General features: G+C 43.5%; 1 long non-coding RNA gene across 2 annotated transcripts; it reads right to left on the bottom strand.

The window, feature by feature from the left end:
- Positions 1-7,212: 7,212 nt before the first annotated feature.
- LOC143000938 (uncharacterized) lies at positions 7,213-9,142 on the bottom strand. 2 transcript variants are annotated; one of them, XR_012963673.1, is made up of 6 exons: positions 9,060-9,142; positions 8,881-8,964; positions 8,506-8,725; positions 8,332-8,422; positions 8,143-8,240; positions 7,213-8,056 (listed from the first exon to the last, which is right to left on the bottom strand). It is a non-coding gene; the product is annotated as an uncharacterized LOC143000938 (long non-coding RNA). The 2 variants fall into 2 exon arrangements; XR_012963674.1 differs by having other exon boundaries at positions 8,148-8,240.
- Between the last annotated feature and the right edge of the window lie 5,066 nt (positions 9,143-14,208).

The following is a 14,208-nucleotide window of genomic DNA, read 5'->3' as shown; positions in this document are numbered from 1 at the left end:
GGCATTTCTGAGGTGGTGCCACTATGTTAATTTGCGGTAATTGCGGACCTCTCGTAAATATCCTCACAGATTTAGAAAGGTTTCATGAATGAGGCCCTTTGATTTCTATCTCTTCTGCACATCTCCACTGTGAGGCTTTCACTTTTCTTTTTTTTCTTCCCCTGTTTGTCTTTGTATTCTACCGCAGCTGTTTCTCATCTCCACATACCCTGTTTGACACATTACTAAATACAGCTGAGCCACTCTTGCCTTTTGAACCCAGCGCTTTGTCTATTTGTGCTTTCTGCTCTCCATTTCCACACAAACCTTTTTGTCGGAGCACGTATTATCTTACAGGACACTAAAAATCCAAGTTTCAGAGAAAGAGAAATGGAGGCACAATTGGGAGGAATATGGCGTTTCCCCTGCTGGCTTGTGTGTAAACGCTGCTCAAGTCTTCTTTCCACTCAGCACCTCGGCAGAATCTGAGCACTATTTACTCTTTAACGCGCGAGACGCACAAATATTTACACGGGGACATACTTTGTACAATTGTCAATTCTGCTCAACTCTCTCTCTCTCTCTCTCTTTCTCGCTCTCTCACACTCTCTCTCTCTCTTATACACACACAGGGACCACACACACATGCACACACACACCCAGACTGAACAGTGTGATTGATAGTTTGACGCCGAGGATTTTGCAATGTGAGAAACTTCCAGCGCTTCCTCTGTAATAATCTGCAGGCTCTTCAGACTAAATGGCTTAATTAGTCAAAGTAAAGAAAACACAGCTTGCATATATTCCCAAAACTGTTTTTTTTACTAATAATATGACAATGTTTTGAAATATTTGATGTAGTTTTACAGTTCGTTTCCTGATCGCTTTCCCAAAGAGTTTGGTTACAGAAAAGCAAAATGCAAGGATCTCGCCAAGTTTTCCCGAAATTGATTCTGACTCCATTCCGGCATTCTGTATCCAGCTGCCAGTCTGATTAAGGAGCACAGGTAGGATCCAGGACATGGTTAGAGCACAATAGGCTTGTAGCAGAGATTTGTATCAATATTTTTCCCTTCCAGCTTGTCAGAAAAGAAGAGCCAAGTCACAATATGGTTAAGTGGAAAATCTGAGCTCACAAATGGCAAAATCTGACATTGGAAGTTTTTTTACAGTCGACTGCAGTCTGCTGGGCCAACAGACCAAACTTAGCGTGATTAGTTATTATCATGACCCGATCATATATTCATGGTATTAATAAAGAAAATCCTGTGTGTCTTCCAGGAAGCCATGACCGCTGCATCTTATGTTTTTAAAATTAACCACATTTTGAACCCAGAGTGGCTGTTTTGGGAATCAAGGCGGGAAAACAAAGGAGGCAAATCGGTTTGTCGTAAGCATCCTGAATCACTGTTATTCGCTGTCATTACTCACCGGGCTTCCCTTTTCTTCCTCCACCTTTTTCTTGCTCGGTCCCACAGAGAGCGTTTTCGCCCCAAGATCAATCTCTGAATGATATGAAGACAATTTTTTATTCCAGTGTTGCTTGCTTGGCTGGATGTGTTGTGTTGTGTTACAGCCCTGGGGTTGTTCATTCACAGAGGCGCAGAGATGAACGCCTGCCATTACTACATTTCCCTTTCTGCCTTTGGACTCTGGCAAATCATCCCTGTTATATTATTCTGTCCTCCCTGCCGTGGCACTGGTCTGGTACTCGTACTCCACATATGCTGACGTGACCTCAGACTGCAGCACTGGGCGATACGGCTTCAAAAGGCAAGGACCAGTGTAATTGCACACTGGTTAGTTTTGGTCCTCTCGCTCTTGATGTCAATTCCCCTCTTTTGCCATCTAAAATATTTACTCGGGTCAGACGTAATGACAGTGTCCCCGGTGTGGACAGGAGCCTGCAGAGAAGATGGGCCTCACCCCCTGGAGTCCTCTCGAAGCTGGATTTACCTCCAGACGTGTAGTAAAGATAATTCCGCCTCTCATCTTTGGCTTGTCGCTTTGTTATGATGGAAACTGCACGCTCGTATCATGTGAGGTTTTGGTGTCGACGTCTCTCCAGATGCACACCCTATCATTTAACCCCGTTCCCAAAATCCTCTTGATTATATCATGTAAGTCTCTATATAGCGCTCATCCCTGTAATGTGTTTTGCATCGCGCTCGGTTTAATCACTGTGTGCTACATCTTCTGTATATTATGCTTTTCTTATGATGCATGCGTGTTAACACAAGAACAAGCCTTCATTCCACCTTAATAACCTGCTTTGGATTGAATGATTGCTACAGTAGCTCCTCCCGCACACGGCGATGAATATGAACCTTGAAACAGCTCATCCCTATGTAACGAAGCGTGCAGGCGGCAGAGCTCTGGAGCGCTATAGGGAAAACCTCAAGGCCTGCGCCACCCTGTGTGTTCCTCACTGTGTCTGTGTCATCGTGTCTGAACCAGACTGACAGCTGCGCTTTCGCTTTCTCGGTGATTTCAACCTCAGAGTTCTGCCATAAATTGGGTCCCCATGTGAAGGAAAAACCTCTACCCAATGTCGATGTAACCCCTAATTACAATTGATGTTTTTCCATGGAATCTGACCAGAATGTTGCTCGGCAGTCTTTACAGATGCATGCGGGAGAGTCCATCGACGGAAGGAATTTGATTGCTTAAAGAAACACAGTCGGCCAAATCATTTGATCCTCGTTTTAATATACAACAATGTTATTGCAGTGGCTTGTTAGCGTCAACACAAGTTGTGGCCTGTATGATGCCTGACAGGAGGTCACAGGAATCGAAAAATAATAGAGAGGAACACTTTGTGCTCACCAGGTTGAGATCACAAAGTTTACCTTTCCTGCTGAATGAATAAAGGGAATTTTCCCCTGAGGGAAGTTAAATATTTATTAAAGGGAAGACACCTTTCTTTCCTAAAGGAAAAGTTTTATAGCTGTGTTTTTTCTAAGGAACAACAATACATTATAAGCCGGCACTGAGTTATCTACTTATCGCTTTCAGTTGTTTTGACTTAAACTGAGAAACTGATTATATTAGAACCTCCTTAACTGTAATAAATTTAGTCTGCATGAAGATCATAAAGAGAAGAGCCTCTCGTCCCCACTGTGGCATTTTCACCCAGATAGAAAGTAACAAATCAAATGGTCAAACCTTTTACAAAATCAAAAGCACAAATCAAAACAGCGGCATCAGGTTTTGGAGGCTTTTTTGCCCTGACTTATAACCTGCAGGCAGACTCTCCTGCAGAGATGCACATCCTTCACCTGCACTGGAAGATTCCAACACCATACATGGCCTGAACCTTAAACTTGGCCATCTATAGGCATTTCTCTGACCTGCTAGAGGCCAAACAGCAGATCGTAAACACCCCAGACTCACCTAAATCTTTTGCATCTGTCAGCTCTTAGCAACGACTTTGCAATCACAGTCACCTCTAATTCCCACTTTGGGCCACCAGATTCTAAAATTGCACAATTCCATTTTAATTACCCTGAACAGCGTGGGAATTTTACACTTAGACGTTAAGAAGACTGATGTGTTTTTCTCATGTTCCCAGATTTTGGGAGCATTTCACAGTCTGGGTGACTTTCTGGTGTACGATCATGCCACAGCCGGTGATTCATGCCTGTAAAGAGACGTCACGGGGGGGAATTTCGCCTGATATTGTAGAGACGAGCCTCTATTAATTCATGTTCCTTGACCCTTGACCTCCACAGTGACGTGCGCTGTCGTTGGTCCTCGAGTGTTGACTGATGCCATCGGTGTCATGAATTTGTGACGAGAGGGGATGTGAGTCAGAGGAGCGGGGACATGTTGCCCCTGGTGACACAGGCCTGTGCGTCACTCAGGTTTTACTCCACATCACAGGCAGAAACTGGAAAGCCTTGTGCCTCCAGTTTTGAGTTATATTCATTCTGTAAGATAATTAATTAAATGGCCCATTACCAGCTTCTTTTAGGGTTTGCCTCAAAGTGCTTTTACTGTCGTATTTCCTCATTAGCACCGAACCGACACACTGCAGATGCTTTCACATTCTTCCTAAAGACAGCAACACACATGCACACGCAGACAGGTAAATCCAGTTTTAATACACCCTTGCTGTGTTAACCACATGAAGTAATCTATGCATCAAAAGTCATGACATCAACCACATGAGCTGAATGCTATCATGAGCATGCTAACAGGGCACATGTTAATATTTACAATGTAACATTTAACAGGTTTGCATGCTAAGTGGACTACAAATTGACAGGAAATTATTCATTGTTTTGAATAGCAGTAGTGATTTGCCAGCAGTAGTAATTTCCCCTACTCTCACATTGAAATACAATCTTGTCTGGCTGACTTTGTAATCCGATCTCTGACACATTCTATCGCAGCTTTTCCCATGTCGTGTGGATCACTGACATCTATTGAAAGCTGTTCTGCTCACAGGAGGTGGCCCAGCTCCTATCCCAGCTCACCATTCGGCGGACAAAGCAGTCGTGCAGCATCACCGGCCAGGCGCCGCCCGAGTCGATGGATGCTCCCGATCCAGCCGCAATGATCGGCTAAGAGGTGTCAACATGTTTCAGCAAAGCTGTGAAGAATCGCAGTGATGATCGGTGTTTTCATCTCTGGGCGAGTCGTCTGCATGCAGCACGTCAGAGAGCAGCTCCCTCTTCACCTTGCCGCACCTCACCCGCGACGGTCAACAAACAGTGAACTAAGTAACTAACTAACTAACTAACTGAAGTTATAAGTTATAAGTTATAAATTATAAGTTGTAAATTGTGACTTATGAACTTATAACTTATAAGTTATTAGTAACTTATATAAGTTGTAGTTATTGTGATGACTTGTTATAAGTTATTGTTATAACTGTGAAGTTATTATAAGTAATAACTTATAGTGATATGACATGATAAGTACATGTAAGTAGTAATGTTGTTGTTAATGTTATGAAAGCTATTGGCACCATAAGAGAGAATGTGTGTGTTATGAATAACCTCCTTGCCCCGAAAATGACGTCACTTCCGGACTTGCGCAGACCCCGATTGGTATCTTCTGCGCAGGTCCGGAAGTGACGTCATTTTCGGGAAATACGTCACTTCCGGACTTGCGCAGACCCCGGTTGGTATTTTCTGCGCAGGTCCGGAAGTGACGTACTTCCCGAAAATGACGTCACTTCCGGACTTGCGCAGACCCCGATTGGTATTTTCTGCGCAGGTCCGGAAGTGACGTACTTCCCGAAAATGACGTCACTTCCGGACTTGCGCAGACCCCGGTTAGTATTTTCTGCGCAGGTCCGGAAGTGACGTATTTCCCGGAAATTACGTCACTTCCGGACTTGCGCAGACCCCGATTGGTATTTTCTGCGCAGGTCCGGAAGTGACGTATTTCCCGAAAATGACGTCACTTCCGGACTTGCGCAGACCCCGATTGGTATTTTCTGCGCAGGTCCGGAAGTGACGTATTTCCCGAAAATGACGTCACTTCCGGACTTGCGCAGACCCCGATTGGTATTTTCTGCGCAGGTCCGGAAGTGACGTATTTCCCGAAAATGACGTCACTTCCGGACTTGCGCAGACCCCGGTTAGTATTTTCTGCGCAGGTCCGGAAGTGACGTATTTCCCGGAAATTACGTCACTTCCGGACTTGCGCAGACCCCGATTGGTATTTTCTGCGCAGGTCCGGAAGTGACGTATTTCCCGGAAATTACGTCACTTCCGGACTTGCGCAGACCCCGGTTGGTATTTTCTGCGCAGGTCCGGAAGTGACGTATTTCCCGAAAATTACGTCACTTCCGGACTTGCGCAGACCCCGGTTGGTATTTTCTGCGCAGGTCCGGAAGTGACGTATTTCCCGAAAATTACGTCACTTCCGGACTTGCGCAGACCCCGATTGATGTGTTCTGCGCAGGTCCGGAAGTGACGTATTTCCCGAAAATGACGTCACTTCCGGACTTGCGCAGACCCCGATTGGTATTTTCTGCGCAGGTCCGGAAGTGACGTATTTCCCGGAAATTACGTCACTTCCGGACTTGCGCAGACCCCGATTGATGTTTTCTGCGCAGGTCCGGAAGTGACGTATTTCCCGCAAATGACGTCACTTCCGGACTTGCGCAGAAAAGTTCAGGTGGGGTCTGCGCAGGTCCGATTTTTCTTTTTTTTTTGGTAAGGGAATCTCGGGTATCATTACAGCTGTAGTGGGGCAGGTTTAGTTTAGTGTTTGATGCCCGTCGTTGGTGAGGTGCGGCAAGGTGAAGAGGGAGCTGCTCTCTGACGTGCTGCTCTCCGACGTGCTGCCCAGCAGACGAGTCCCCCAATCTGAAAGAGATGAAAACACCGATCATCACTGTGATTCCTCAGAACTTTGCTGAATAATGTAAAAAATTTCAGACAGTTTTCTTCTGCGCTGTAGGTTCTGAGCTGCCAAGGTCCTGAGTGACGCTTCTTTGTTTTAACTGCGAGACCCTGCAACACGGTGACAGTGACTTAGCAACATAAATTAGATCTGCCGCAGGAAATGCAGTAAACTTTGTAGACACCTACAAATTGACAGCCGCTCAAGATCAAATGCTGGGAGCATGTCTGAGTCCATGGGGAAGCAGAGGTATATTCCACTGACGGCTTAAAGGGCGGAGATGCACACGTTCACAAATCAGAGCAGAGAATTAAAAACACATTTAAAACATTTAAATAAAGTTATAAATATATAAATAAAAAAAAACAACACAATGACATAACATTTTCTCCTTTGGATTTAGACCCAAGACACACACCGTATTTACAGGCACACACTACTAGACCGTCATGGAGCAGATATGTTTATGTTGTAGAGCAGGGCATGGATCAATGGTATTATACTGACCACCATTAACTGAGCAACTCACTAATGCTATTTAAGAACCGGTTCCCATCAGGGCTGCGTTCTCTCTCCTCTGCTCTTCTCCTTATACACCAACGCCTGCAGTCATCTGTGGGTCCAGCTCCTGAAGTTCGGGGAAAGACACCACGCTCATTGGACTCATCTCTGATAGGGACGAGTCCGCCTACAGGCGGGAGATTGACCGTCTGGTGAATTGGTGCAGACACAACAATCTGGAGATTAATGCTCTGAACACAAAGGAGATGGTTGTGGATTTCTGACTCAACGCAGCCTCGCCCGCTATCATTCTGTGTGACTCCCCAGCTGACACCGTGGAGTCCTTTCCATTCCATGTCCCAGGACCCCGAGCTCAACATCAGCTCCCACTTGCTGAAGAAGTTCAACCTGCCAAAGATAATGATGGTGCACTTCTACTCTTCCATCATTGAGTCCATCCTCACCTCCTCCATCACAATCTAGTTCGCACACAAGTAAAATATGAATGAACTATGTACAGTAACACACTTACAGTCATGTATTAAAGAGGCATGTACGGGACTGTTACACAATTCAATGTATTTACCTCAGACTAATAACTGTTAAATGGAGAGAACATTCAGACCACTCAAGGTTTAAACAACAAGTTTATAATTGTGGAGTAAACACATTTCTTAAGGACAAGTAACTACAACATACAAGTACGAGGAAAATAAAATAAAAGGCTTGATGTAAATTGCTGGTAATAGTTTTCTTTTTAAGAAAATAGAAATAGGGTGACTTTAGCTTACAACACATTGCTGTCAGCAGCCCCAGGGTCAGTGGTGACCTGCTGGAAAAAGGAATCCTTTGCACCAAAACCCAAGACACTGCTGTGGCGTTTGTACGGTGGAATGCTACAGATATCACATGGAGTGCACAAGCGGCAGCCAAACTAAGGTCAGACTCTACAGATACAGAAATAAGGGGCGGGCCTTAGAGAGGGACTGAGAACGTTGGGGAGAAACTGTAGTGTCCAGTCTGGTCCAGCAGTGAGCAGGCTGAGCATCGACTCGGTTAACATGGTCCAGAGCAGCAGCAGCAGCAGCAGCAGCTCCTCTCCCAGCAGGAGGTACTGCCGGCCCTGCAGGGGGGCGTTGACCGCTGCGGATGAGGTGCGGCAAGGTGAAGAGGGAGCTGCTCTCTGACGTGCTGCCCAGCAGACGACTCGCCCAATCTGAAAGAGATGAAAACACCGATCATCACTGTGATTCTTCAGAGCTTTGCTGAAACATGTAAAGTGTTGTCAGGACGATGGCTTACTGCACTTGTGGGCAGTAGAAGCATGGTCCGATGGGAGACTGCAGCCGGTTGCCGCTGACTCGGCGACCTTCAAAATCTTCTTCTGCTCTTGTTGCTCCCTGGGGAAAACATCAAACCCAGAGGCTCAAACCCTGCATGTGTAGATGTAAAGCCTGATGTGTGAACAATGTCTGGCTGTTGATGACTCACCTGTTCAAGAATTTCAGACAGTTTTCTTTTGCGCTGTAGGTTCTGAAGTGCCAAGGTCCTGAGTGACGCTTCTTTGTTTCACTGTGACACCCTGCAACACAGTAACAGTGACTTAGCAACATAAATGAGATCTGCCGCAGGAAATGCAGTAAACTTTGTTGACACCTACTTTACCTCTTAGCGATCATTGCGGCTGGATCGGGAGCATCCATCAACTCGGGCGGCGCCTGGGATAGGAGCTGTGCACCTCCTGTGTGCTGTGAGCAGAAGAGTTTTCAATAGATGTGAGTGATCCACACGACATGGGCTCCTCCGGTGTCAGGCTGCGCAGCTGGAAGTCATTGTCCATGGGGATGTAGGGAGCTAACATGTCCAGGTCCAAGCCTCCCATTGCCTTTGAGACACAGACAAAGACACAATGTACTACATTAGATCAAGGATGTCCTCAGTACAGGGATAAAGGGCAGAGATGCGCACGTTAACAAATTAACACATTAACAAATCTGTAAACAATCTAAACAACCTAAACAAATCTGTAAACATGCTAACCAGTTGGCTGGAGAGCCCATCATGACCCTGTGGATCAGGATGCTTGAGCCACGTCCGGGAACATCGGGTCTCTCGGCAACAATGCTGGAGTGAAATGACAAACACACAAAACGCGTCAAAGCTGATGGTGAGATATTGTGCAGCTTAGCCACCAGACGTCATGACTTCTAAGCATTGACCTCTGTGTCAGCGTCAGCATCATCACACCGATGTACCGCCGCTTAGTCCCTGGGTCACCGAACCACCAACCATGGAAAATGTGAAGAAAACAGACAGATGTCAGCAAAATGATCTGGCTTTATGCTAAAGCAGAGAATTTCAAGCTCAACATGCCACATGAAATGAAATCAATTAAATGAAAATTAAGTAATTTAAATGTAATTTAATCTAACAAAAGACATTTAAGTTAACACAAGTTAATACAATAAAATACAAAATACATTAAATACATTTAAATACATATAATTAAAAGTTATAAATATATAAATAAAACAAAATAAAAAATAAAACAATGAAATACAATCGTTTGGATTGGGCTCCGTCATGTAGCAGATATGTTTATGTTGTTAGAGCAGGGGGATTCAACTACAGTTAAATAAAGTAGAGAAAATTTCTCGGAGCAAAGGTCTGGAAGATCATAATGTCTAACTAACTACGTAGTGTGATATTTAAGTAGCCCGTTGTATCAACATCTGCTTGTAATCAATTTAGTACGATTCAAAAACGTTTTGACAATATTCATTGTCACGTAACATAGAACATATATGTACCAAGTTAAAGTTGGGCTGCATTTCAAAATATAATTCAGCATGTTCAAATAAAATGCTAAACTTATATAAAATAAAGGAAGCAAATGCTTGAATCTCCCATTTTCTGTTTCACATCTTGACTTAACTGATTTCACAGACAATAAATCTCAACACAAAACGAGGAAAGAATAATACCAGCAGCTCTGAATGTGCGGATCCCGGTGGACTCTGCTCAGATTGGGCTGTAAAACCACTTGTTTTCTACGATCTCACTTCAGATTTTAGCGGCTATATTTGTTCAAAACCCTAATGTTTTGTCTCATAATGCTGTTTCACATTGGCACTTTTAATACGGAACACCGATTCTGAACAAGTATGTCGACTACACAATTTTGGAGAGCACCATTTTGTCTCCCTTTCTCCGCCTCACTCCCATTTCCCAACTTTATCCGGCTCAGTCGTCTGTATATATATCTCTTAGTTTTAACACACGTCAGCAAAATGTTCCGACTTTATGCTAAAGCAGAGAATTACAAGCTAAAGCACAACAACATTTTCACTTACCTGTGTCACGCTTTCTTTTTCCGCTTCCGTCTTCAACTTGGCTCTGACTCAGAATAAACGATTACCGTAGACGTCACCTGTCTGCGTGGAGCGTCACAATTTTTCCCGCCAAAAGGCACAAACCTGATTGGCTTGAGTAGTATCACGTGGGATGGTTTAAACTCGCATGCAATTGGTCTCTGCGGTTTCCTCGCTAAGCCATTACCGTAAAAACTGTAAAAGCGGCGCCGGTCATAACAGAAGAGCCCCGTCTTTTAAACCATAGCCTTGATTAGATTCGGGGAAGCTTGTTACGCTGAATGTAATTTGTTAAATTAAATATAAATGGTGCCTCATTTACATAGAATAAGATACATAGAATAAATCTGAAATCAAAAGGAATCACAGAGAGTTTCAGTCAAAACAAGAGACAAGTCAATGTCAATACTTGCGCGCTGTGTGTGTGCGATGCTTCCTCTTTCCAGTGAGTCTATAAAGAGCTGTGGGCATCACACTTATATGAAACTCTCCAGTTCATCATGGACAGAGCTTTGCTGCTGACTCTGCTTTGTCTCATCAATGTTTTAACTTCTCCAGATGCAGAGACAAGATCAAGTCTTTTTTGAGAGTTTAAAAGCTCATTTCATTTGTGAGTTTAATCATAAACAAAAACACCAACTCTTAAGTAAAAGAGAACAGATTAAATACTGTACTGCTTATGAATGTGGACTCCATGTGATCTACGTCAGTTCTCTGAGCCTCCAGAGCTTTATGCTGAAGTGCAGAATTGTTACTATAATTTGAATCTGTTTCTATTCCTCATAATCTATATTTAGCAGACGTACTTCCTTTGTAATAACCATGTTATGAAAAAGCACGAGTATAAAATGCATCTATGATTAAAACCTTACTTGAGCAATTGTTTGACAGAGGGAACATAAGATTTTCCATCACAGTCTTTTCTATTCTCTCGTGCTCTGGGTAATTCAATTGGTCTTGGATTTGACCACATGGATCTCATACTGTGGTCTCCATAGAAAACAGTCCTCTAATCTTTACGCCTTATTGTTGTTATAACCAATCCACTCTGTTCCATAAGAGGAAAAGTTTGTCTGACGCTGACCGACCTGCTGTCTCTCTGTCCCCAAGCTAAAGTTGTGTTTTCTATATCCACACACTTTGATGTTAATGTCCCATGTGCAGCAAATGGTTTTGTTCCCTGCAGTGTCATGATATTGAATTCTGGACATTCAAACTTTTGATTTTGATTTCAGGTGACAGCAGCCTTTGAGACCTACTGCTTAAACCGGCATGATACCTCCTGATCCAGACTCAATAAGTTCTCAATATAACACATTCTCCTACATGCCCGATCCCCAAATCTGCCCCTCCACCAAGAGCACCGAACACAATTTATGTACACTTGATGGTAGCGATGATAGAAACGCACCCTAATGATCCCGCTGCCTAATGGGAGCACTTACTCACATCTAATGAACTGGCTCGGCAGAGGAAGAAAGTACACAGGCAGCTTCAGCGGAGATGAAACATCCACAGTGTGACACACATGTGACAGGGTGAACATCCAAATCAAATAACGATGTGCTTGCCCGGGCCAGAGGCGATGGAAAACAGCTTGTTCTGGTTTCACGCTGACCAGTGTGTGTGTCCCCCGTTAAAGCCAGAGCCGTGAAGAATCACTAGGCTAAGTACAGCAGTCATATCGCTGACAACGAAATAATAAAATACCTTATCTTTCCGCTCTGACTCCAATCTCCAAAGTGATAATCAAGCTTGGACGAGCACCGATGGGAGTCGCAGGGTTCCAACAGGAGGAGAGACGCCAGCAGCACTGAGCAGCAGCAGCGCACTGTAAACAGAAGACAGCAGATTTATTTTGTTTGATTTAGAGCAGATTTAGTGGTGCCATTCACTGACACCAGATCAATAATGGTGACTTTATGATGTGTCAGACAATAGCACATGTTTTTTTTCTCTTTTGATTATTGATAGTTTTGCGCATGTGACTAAGTGCAAGCAGACAATCAGCCATATGGATCACATATGATCTGAGTCAGACTCAGGGCTTAAAACCAAATCAAATGACTGTTTGGTCCCAGTCACTGTTGGAATTGTTAATGCTTACACGAATATGAAGCTGAGAATTATTAAATGCAAGAAACAAGTCCTTTCCAAATCTTTTTAGTAAGTATTTGAAACGATCTTGCCAATATAACCAGAAATAAGAAGAAAGTGTTTCATTTTCACCTACAATAATAAACCAAAAAAGCTGCTTTTAGTTTATTCCCCACTTTTTCAGAATACACAAGCGGGGCCCATTATCAAATATTACATTTGAGTCTCTGTCGAATTCATATCTTTGTAAATCTGATTTTGAAAGAGTTAGTGCCTCCCCAGCCATGAATCTCACTGCGAACCTCACCGCACGTCACTGAATAGCTTAGAATTGAATGCACAATAACAGGGTAGCTATGTTTATACATGGCACTAGGCCCAGTTTGATATGAAACACAATTTTATACAATATATAGGGGGTCTCTGCTCCATCTCTCTATCAGTTTGGGGGTCCTTGGCCTGAAAAACGTTGAAGACCCCTGGTCTAAATGTTTTCATGCCTCTCATGACGGAATTTCACTGGGGAGCTATTGTATATTTTCATGGATTGATGGATTGAATGCTCAGAGGTGTTTCACTGCTGCCTCTCACCTCTCCACCCTCACACTGAGGTCAGGCATCTGCAGCCAGACTGCAGTGAGCTCACAAATGCACCTGTGAATTCTCAACATGTCCAAAAACTGGACATTGGAGTTGCCAGATAATTAGCGGAGTGTGTAGAGCAGATATGGGCGTAATTAAACAAAAACATGCAGCTCTAATAGACAACTAGGGTCACATGTCAGCGGTCCGGGTCTTGCAGGGCACCATCTTATTAGTCATGTCAGCTTGTGTCTGCAGTGGAGAGAGGCGGAGAGACGGAGAAGGAGAGAGGAGACGGGCTTCCTTCTGGCACATCGTGCCACATCAATCTTCCCACTTATGGACTGAGACCAAATATTTCTCCTCCTAAGCTGGCTCATGTTTTCTTGGCAAATGTTAATCTGTTTTCCTTGCAGAAATTAAAGCAGTCTGCAGGATTTGGGATGAGGTGAGAGTTTGCTTAAGGACATTCGACACTCTGGAAGGCAGTTGTGAACATCAAGGCAAAGCGTTTGTTTTTAATAAGCTTTTTTTTTTCTTCAATGATTATCATATGTGGGGTGAATGTAAATATGCCTGAAAGACAATGATTTACATACAACAACAGCTAAATAAACTGCTCCAGATTTCAGGATTTGTTTTTGGCACCGTGGGCACTCAGGAACCACAAGAATTGGTCATTGGGTACTAAGTATAGCGTCTGAGTGTGAGTGTGTGTGTGTGTTTGTGTGTGTGTGTGTGTGGGTGTGTGTGTGTGAGTAATCTGGCTGCATCAGGGAGTCAGCTGTATCCAGATAATTACAATCTTCTCACCTTTGTCTGCACGCCAAACGTTCCTCCATTGATTACTACTCCTACACACTCATCTGATTACAAACCTTATCAAATTCAATTCAAAATGAAGTGCTGTGTAGCTAATCAGCTTCGAGTCGAGCAGGGAGAGATGGAAAACACAGAATAACACACCCAATAGCAGAACGATGACAGAGAGGTTCTATATTTATCTTATGATGACTTGTTTTACTTGTTTATAGCATTGTTAAAATGTTAAAAGGTGGATTTAATTCACATCATAAATTGCAATTAAATTCATACATCAATAATGAATGAAACTCATTTCATAAAAAGTAATTATTTAGTTGGCACACACTACACCTCATACATTGCAGGTAGACAGGCCTCATTAGTTTATGTGACGTCCATCTGATTCATTTTTAATTATCACATAGCTGTTTGACAGCTGCTCAAATGCTGCGGGCAAACATTCATACTATATCATGTAAATTCTATAATAAGATCATGACATTCACCAACAAAG

This window comes from Genypterus blacodes, unplaced genomic scaffold (assembly GCF_046128005.1).
Source record: "Genypterus blacodes isolate CSIRO-AG114 ecotype Tasmania unplaced genomic scaffold, CSIRO-AGI_Gbla_v1 ptg000052l_1, whole genome shotgun sequence".
Lineage (NCBI taxonomy): Eukaryota > Metazoa > Chordata > Actinopteri > Ophidiiformes > Ophidiidae > Genypterus > Genypterus blacodes.
This window is presented reverse-complemented; position numbering and strand designations above follow the sequence as displayed.